The following is an 8990-nucleotide window of genomic DNA, read 5'->3' as shown; positions in this document are numbered from 1 at the left end:
CTGGGAGTCAACCAGGGGAAGAGTTTGGGGTAGACAGGAAGAGAAAACAGACTTTGAAGATTTCTAGGGACAAGAGGAGAGGTTGCCACTTTCAGGAGGGGACACAGATCCGCATGAGGAAGGGGTAGAGAATGCACTGGTGGCCTACAGGCAGAGACTGGAGGGAAGAGGAAATACCAAGGTCAGAGACCAGCAGAAATGCCCTCGTATGGAGCTGCATAGTACCTGAGGTCACTGAGAAGCCATGAAGGGTGTTAAATGGACAAATAACGTGGCCAGATAGACCTCAGAATGATCACTAACTGGAAAGAACTTGACCTCCCCTTCCTGAGAATCCAGTAGCTCATCCTGCTGTCCCTTACCCTGTGGGATATCCCTCCCATGCCTTTGGCTGGCCCTCCCCTACTTACCTTTTTTCCTGGGCTCTTACTTCCTTTACACTCTCTTCGGTCCCTGCCTTTCAAAGCCACCATGTGCAAAGGACTGCCAAAATGAGAATCGTCCATTCATTCCTCAAGTCTCTGAAGAACAGTGACATGGCAGGCATAATTCTTGATGTTCTGGCTACAACAGGAAGACAGACAAGAGCTCTGTCCCCCTGGGGCTCACGTTCCAGTGAGGGGAGACAGGCAATAAATGATAAATTGAAAAATACAGAGGGCATTTGTTATCTATTTGTTATATGTTGATAAGTGCTATGAGGGGGTCATAGGCTCCTAAGACAGAAAGGAAGTGTGGTGTATGTGTCGGGGGGTCAGGTGGGGATGGACAAGGTGGTGTGGGGGCTGAGAAGGTTGAATCTGAGGAAATGAGGAAGTTGCAGAGGCTGGAGAGGAGACTCCCCAGCTGATGGGCTCACATGGGATTTTGCCTCCCCTGAGCCCCTGGAATTCACAACCAGGTTCCCCATCTTAAGAAACAGCACTACCACTCACCTGCCAGCTATCCACACCCAAGAGTGGAAGCCAGCCTTCCGTCCCAGTCGCCTTGTCCAATCCGTCATCGTGGCTGCCATTTTCACCTCCTAAAAATACACCAAGTCCATTCCTATTCTCTCCTCACGACTGCCCACCTGTCTCCTGGATTATCCTAAGTCTCCTTACCAGTCCCTCAGTTCTATCCACTCAGAAGCCAGTGTGATTTAGAATATGCACACAATTCAGGTGATGTCTTCCTTGAAACCTTACTAGGATTTTATGGGAAGTGAATTCTAAACTCCTTCCTGTGACCTCTAAGTTGGCCTTATCCATCCCTTAACGAGGGCCCATCACTTGCAATTTCCCTCTGCTTCCCTCATTCTGCTCCAGCCATACAGTCCCACCTCTGGGCTCTTGTTTACATTGTCCATGTGCCGGTAATGCCCTTCTTGGCTTTTCTCCTGACCAATTTTTTCTTATTCTTCGGCTCTCAGCTGGAATGTCACCTCTTTCCAGGACCTATTGTTAATTTCCCTACCTAAATAACTCCTTCTCTTTGTTCTTTGTCATTACCTTATGTTATGGTTTGAAACTAGAATGTTCCCCAAAGGCTCATGTGCTCAGAAGTGGGGCTTTGGGGAAGTGACTGGATTATGAGGGCTCCAACTCATCTGTGGATTAACCCTTTGATGACTGTATAAACTACTGGGAGATGGGACCTAGTTGGAAGAGGTAGGTCACTGAGGGTCTGACCTGGGGAGAGTTGTCTTCTCTTGTCCCCTTCCCCCCTCTCCTCTCCTCTCCTCTCCTCTCCTCTCCTCTCCTCTCCTCTCCTCTCCTCTTCTCCTCTCCTCTCCTCTCTCTCTCTCCCTCCGCCCCCCTCTCCCTCCCTCCCTTTCTTTCTGGTGGTCATGAGTTGAACAGCTTTTCTCCACTGTCCATGACATTTCTGCCTTGGAGTGGGTCAACCATGGGCTGCAACTCTGAAATTATGAGCCAAAATAAGTCTTTCCTCTCTGAGTTGTCCTTGCCAGGTATTTTGATCACAACAATGAAAAGTTGACTAGTACACATTAGGTTATCTCTGGTTCTCTTCATAAAGTTAATCGGATATTTGCCCATGTCCTTCATTCTCAATAGACTGCAGCTCAGTGAATGTGGGGAGGTCTGGCACCGTGGCCACGTGGTGCCAAGGATGTTGCCTGCAGCAGGTGCAGGCACAATGCGCTCACACGAAAAGCATTAATGGGTCGGGGCACACTTTCAGAGTCCTGTTGCAAAATGTGGTGGTCTAAGCTATGAAAGTATGGAGATATGAAGTGGGTGGACCCTGAGACCCATTTTGGAAAAAGAACTGCTCAGGACTGGCGTTTGATTTGCTGTGCCCTCGGGACCACTGAGAAGCAGTGACTGAGACAGAAGGACCAGTCTGAGCCTCCCGAGGCATTCCTACATACCTAGCTCTTCCATCCAGGTCCCGTCTCTCTCCTACCCCTCTCTCCATCCCTTCCTCAGGGGAAGAGGGAAGGGATCAGAGGACTTCGTTGTTAGGAAATGAGCTCCTCAGGTCACACCTGTATCACCCAAGCCCTGGCCGTTTTCCAACCGAAGCCCAGAGAGGCCACATTCTTTGACCCAGGTTCCCACCAGGTGCATGGGAGAGTGCAGTGAAGCCCTGTTTCTTCACTTTCAATCTCTGCCCATGCTATCTCTTTTTAAAGATAACTTTGTCCATGGCTGAAACACTGACCCTGCTGCCCCAGGTCAGCCCATGGAGCAGGAGCAAACATCCCAATAGTTCAGGCCAGGAATAGCCCCTGCCACAATATAGGATGTTCACTCCCTTGGGAGCAGAGTGTTAAAGTTGTGACTTAGCAGGGAAGCCTGGGGGCCTGTGCTTAGCTTTGTAGGCCATAAGTGAGGGGCAAGGAAAGGTGAGTGATACTGAGGGGAAGGGCAGACATCTGGGGAGAAGGAATGGAATTGCTGACTGAGATGAGAGGTTTAAGCTTATTGCTAGTCTGAGATCTTAAATGTCCCACAAAGGCCCATGTGTTAAAGGTTTTGTTCTCAGGGTGGCACTCTTGGGAGTTGGTGGAAACTGGGGCCTGATTAGAGGTCTACAGGTCACTGGGGATGTGCCCTTGAAGGGGATCGTGGCATCTGGGTCTCTTTCTCGTCCTCTTTTTTGCTTCCTGGCCATGAGGTTAGCAGTTTGTCACATGCTCCCCACTGCACCAACCAGCACCCCAACCAGAGGCTCAAAGTAGTAAGTCCACCCAACTTGGCTGGAATATTGAACTGCAAGATAAATAAACCCTTTCTCTTCTAAGTTGATTTCACCAGGCATCTTGTCATAGCAACACGAGGCTATGACATGAGGTTTTGTCATGTCTCAAAAACAAGGACCCTGCCACAGAAGCCTGGGACTGGGACTGAGCAACAGGAGACTGGAGTTATGAAGCCATCCTTCATTCATTCAGAAAACATTTGTTCTGAGACTTCTATAAAGCAGGTGTTCTTTGAGAGGCTGGGGAGTCAAATATGAATAAGACCTGAAGACTTCCTTCAGGTATCTCTTGGCCCAGGGCAGGTGAATGTGTCAATAGACCTAACATGATGTGCAAGGATGCAGGCATCACACCTTGACCACAACAGCCACCTGACCCACTTTGAGACTCTAAGGGACCTTCACAGAAGAATCTGAGGTACACTTCATGCTAGAAGGAGAGCCAGAGAGGAAAGAAGAGGAGATGCTCATGGGGGTACCAATACTTACATTTCTATGACTGCTTTTCCATGAGATCTAGAAGGAATCTGCTCACTTCCTGCTGTTCATTCATTCAAGAATCCTTTCTCCAGAGCTGGGGATGGAACACGGGGCATGTTAGGTAAGTGCTCTGCACTGAGCCCCACCCCAGCCCCATGTGTCTTTGTTATGGTTTGAATCTGGGATGTTTCTCAGTGTAGAAGGCTTGGTGTCCCCTGCAATGGTGTTCAGAGGAGGGCCTCTGGGAGGTGATTGGGTCAGGAGGGCTCTGTCCTTATCAGTGATTTGATGGATTTATAACCAAATGGGCGATTGGGAGGTGGTAGGAAATTTAGGAGGTAGGGCCTACTTGGAAGAAGCCGGTCACTGGGAATGCCTCCTGGAAGGGTATATATTGACCCCAGCCTCTTCTTGTCTCACTTTCTCTCCCCGTCACCTTCTCTCTCACCCTCTCCTTCCCCCTCACCACACCAGCTGAGTAGCTTGGCTCACCATGCATTCCCCACCACAATGTTCTGCCTCACCACAGGCCTCAAGCAGTAGCGCCAGCTGACTGTGGACTCAAACTTCAGAAACCATGAGCCTAAATAAACCTTTCCTCTGCAATTTGTTTTTCTCAGTTATTTAGTCACAGTGATGAAAAGCTAACTAACACATTTTTAAGTTAAAATTTTACCTTAATGGTTTTGTTTGTTTTTTGCTTTAGTTTTTAATTTGTGTGCGTGCGTGTGTGTGTGTGCGCGCGCATGCACGCACTGGGGATGGAATCCAGGGTAAGCACTCTACCTCTGAGCAACAACCCCAGCCTCTCAACATATTTTCTGAGCATAAAACATTAGCCAGAGGCAGTACCAGGTAGAGGAGAGTTCATTCTCAGTTCACAAAAAAGCAGGAACAGCCTGGCACCCAGGCCTTCTTGTCCAGTTAGTGTCCAATGCTGGGAGCCAGTCCCAGCAACTCGCAGGGTCCCCAAAGGATGGGTGGAGTTGGTGCAGAGGAAGGACACAAACCCCTGGAGCAACTTGAAGCAAGTGCTGCTCAGTTTTATTTTTGCTCTTCTTTTATAATATTAAGTAAGGCAGGATTAAACAAGATACAAGTTATAGAGAAATTACCACAAGATTTATCATTAAACACACTTTCCAGCAGGTGTCTAACACATAGCAGGTACATTAATGCCAACTTTCTATATTTACTTAAAGTTACTCACATAAGCATATTACACTGAAAGGTATTTTCCTCTTTTCATCATACTGGCCTTTGTTTACCCTTTGGTGTCAGACCTGTTGTCAGCATAATGACTCTATTTTGTTTTAAGCTAATTTTACCTAACTGCTAAGCAAAACATGCACTAATCTTTAGCTCATATCATTATGTTTTTGATTTAACCTTAAAGGTCTACTCTATTACCTAAATAAGCTCAGTTGAAACTAAGTTAGGTTATTTACTGCCAAACAGTGTGAGTGCTTAATTTTTATTCTAATATCATTAATGTTATTGATTTATCCTCTACCTACTGTAATACATTTGTGAGACCTAAGTCAGCATAAACTACTCAACCAGTTAACATGCATGAGGGCATTTGATCGTAAGATAATATTTTTCTAGTTGTTTGCGTATGTTGTTTCTTTGTTCTTTACTCCTACATTTCCAGGGTGGCCCTTGACATCCAAGTCTTTGAAGGAAGGAAAAATATTGGACATTTGTCCATTTACCATTAATATTAATTATTCATTCACCATTTTCATTGTACACTCCTGTATAGGGAAGAGGTGGGTCTGTGGGAAGTGGGTTCTTATACTTATTTTCTTGTTTCCCTTTAGGTGGATACTGCAAATGTCCCCCAATCTTGTAAGCTAAGTAAGGCGGTCCTTGTATGGTGGGGACAACAAGTCTCCTGTTCTGTTTGTCAGGCTATTTACTGGTAAAGCATTAACTGGGGCAGGTGTGGTCAGCATAGGAGCAAGCAATTCCTGTAACTAGTTTTTGAAGAACTCTCAAACTCTGCACTTTCAGACTTATGTGTGATACAGTACACTTTTTAAAGCATTCCTCATCCTCTCCCAAGCCCCGCAGACTCATTCTTATCACAACCATCAGGGAATATGATTTGCAGTTGCATAGTTATAAGTACAAGATAATTACAAGAAAGCACCCAATTCCTAGGAGAGATGACAGTGGCAGTTTCCTGGAATGGTGGCCTTCCTAGCCCTTCCTCATGCTCAGACTTTGTCAAGCAGCATGGCAGAAACAGTCCCCACCAGTCCAATATCTCCCAATGCCTCCATTGTGAAAAGGAGGAGAATTTAAACAATGCAGACAACTCACTGCTGCCATCAGGGAGCTTGTAAGCCAGAGAACTAAAGGAACTTTAGAAAAGGAAGGAGGTGGGTTGGGGATGTGGCTCAGCACTTGCTGGAGTACTTGAGGCCCTAGTTCCCATTCCCAGCACCATAAAGGAAAAAAGAAAGAAAAAAAAGGGAAGGAAGGAAGGAAGGAAGGAGGGAAGGAAGGAAGAAGGGAAGGAAGGAAGGAAGGAAGGAAGGAAGGAAGGAAGGAAGGAAGGAAGGAAGGAAGGAAGGAAGGAAGGAAGGAAGAGAGAAAGAGGAAAAGAAGGAAAGAGAAAGAAGGAGAATCAGAAGGAAAAGGAGGGGCATATCAAAGGACTGTGGTCCCCAAAATCAGGTTTCTCTGTGATTGCTCTTGCAGAAAGGCAAGGAATGTCAGTCAAGTTGCTTTCCTTGTGTTTGACCAAGCTTATTTGAATTACAAATGGCAGATACCCTGTGCAAACTGACTTGAGCACAAAAAGGAATTTAATAACTTCAGGTACAGCTGCATCCAGCTGCTCAAAATGATAATCGCAGACAATTGTCTCTTAACCTATTTTTCTCTGAGTTGCTTCATTCTCAGGTCCTAGGGGTGCATAACCAGGGACCCAGACCTAAACTCTGGTGATCTGGTGAACAAGATGAACAAGGCCTTGCCCTCATGTTGCTTATCACTGGGCAGTTTTACCACAATGGGGAGCAAAGAAAGACCACCAAGTTTTCCAGGCTTACTTCTTACAGGCTTAACAACACTACAAGGGGGGAAATTGACCCCAGGAAAAACATCCTCAAATGCACTTTCTTGGTTCTGTTTTGTCATACATCCTGTCAATCTGTATACCAACCAAAGATTCTTCAAAGAGAAATGATATGTACTTGGAAGTAGCAAAGTGTTGCAATAGGAATATGAATGCCATAGTAAACTATGTGTATTCAAGGGGGTTGAGGCAAGGGAAAGCTTATAAAGGCAAAAAGGGAGGAATTTACATAAGCTACTTGGATACAAAACTCATTGGTCTTGGAGACCTGAGGTCGGAGTTGCTATCAGCACATTGGTGGAGGTGCTGTTGCTAGAAAAGTGTTCTGAGAAGAGCATCTTATCTGGATTTTCATTTTCTTTAAAAATGTTAAAGATAAGCTTTGTTGCAGAAATCTGTGCATGTGTGCAAGGTGTGCAAAGCATGGGGTGCACATGATGTCTTATGAGGCTCCAGAACTTTCTTGAGAAAGTGCTTACCTGAGACAGGTAATTCTTTCCCTTCAAAACTTCTGGGCTCTAATTTTGTCTGGGTTGATGAAATAATTTCATCCTGATACCAGCAACTTCCACACCCCCATGCTGATCCATGTGGCAGAGAGAGGCAGCACTCTCACTGGTCAGCCCAAGGACACAGAGCCCTGCAGGATCCAGGACATTCAAGAAGGGGAGGGATGGACCCTTAAGTGAAAACCAGTGTGATATGACCAGGTAGCACTTGCAGAAGGGAAATGGAAGTTCAGTAGAAGATGCCATGTCTGGCACAAATGTAGATTAGAAGGCAACGCTGTGCTGTCAGCATGATATAAAGGAGAAGATACAGAAAGACCCATGAACGTGATAAGGTTGGAGATTTAGTGAGGTCGTCCATGAGGGGGAGAAAGTTAGGCACATCAGTCCATAGTTTTTGCAAGGGTAACCAGTGCCTTTAAGCTAACATGTGTGGGAGATGTGAAGCAAATTCTGGAATTGCATGCTTTGGAAGTCAAGCCAATCTTGGTTGCTTACCTTACCCTTAATAGCTAGCTATCAGGTTTCCTTGGTCAGTTTCCCCATCTGTGAAAGGAGGGTATTCACACCCATTTTGTAAGGTTGTTGTGAAAGTCAAGTGAGAAAACACAATCCCCTGGCACAGGATGGATATGCAAAGGTAAGGCAGAGAGCGAGAGGTGGACGGGGCATCCAGTCCAGTTCCAAAGGGCTGGGAGGTGTTTCCCTCTAGGAACTTCTCCCCTCAGGAGTGACGTACACTTTTTGAAGAGCAGTATCTAGAATGGCTCTCAAGACCACATCTCCATCATAGCTGGGGTCTCAACCAACACAGTTGGGGTCTCGCCCTGCAGCAGGATCAGAAACTGGCTATGGCGAGCAATATCCAGGTCACACTCTGTCATACTGCTCCTTCCTGGCATTTCCATGAGCTCACTGTATGGGTTGAGTAGTGGTGGAGTTTTAGCCTTTGGACACCAGGAACGGGCCTCAGCTCAGAAGTACTCCAGACTTTTGTGGTTCCTTATATTTCTGGGAAACTCCAAAGTCAGAGAAGACAAAAGTCAGGTCCATGCAATGTGAGCCAGCAGCAGCAGGAGGAAGCAGGTACAAGAATTCCTGCTTGATCCTCACCTTCTCCCAACAAAGCTTTTTAACCATCAGAGGTTTAAAAGAGTGGGCATAAGCAAGTGAGAAGAGCCTCTTAGTGCTGGATAACCTAAAGACAGCAGTTCCTTCACCCAGGAACACCTGGGTGGGCTTAAAACAAAACAGACATAGAAAAAGTGTTCCAGTACATGAAGACAAAGCAATTATCCCTTTCTAACCTCTAACCTCTAATCGCCTCCTCAGGTAGAGGTGGGCAAAGCAGACCATCCCTGTCATCACATTTGGGTGCACAAGCTCCCTGTGTGGACTGGGGTGGGATGCCCAGTTGGTAACACCCTGAAATGCATTTCTGATCAGTCACTGCACACTCTGTGCAGCAAAGATGAAAAACCAGAGCCCAACCAAACAGGTTCCTCTTAGTCCCCCTTTACCTGGGACAACTCAGGAGGCATCTGCCTTCAAGAGTCTGAGTTCAATGCCACCACACACCCTGAAGCACAACTTTAGCTTAGCCATACTGGATTCCGGATTTGCAGAAAGGTCTCAGGGGAGTTCATTTGGGATGAAAACGCAGTCTCCTTGGAGAAGGTCATGGGCAGGTGTGTGTTGTGGGGTTA

The sequence above is a fragment of the Sciurus vulgaris genome, assembly GCF_902686455.1.
Source record: "Sciurus vulgaris genome assembly, chromosome: 4".
NCBI lineage: Eukaryota > Metazoa > Chordata > Mammalia > Rodentia > Sciuridae > Sciurus > Sciurus vulgaris.
Note: the sequence above shows the minus strand (reverse complement) of the source record.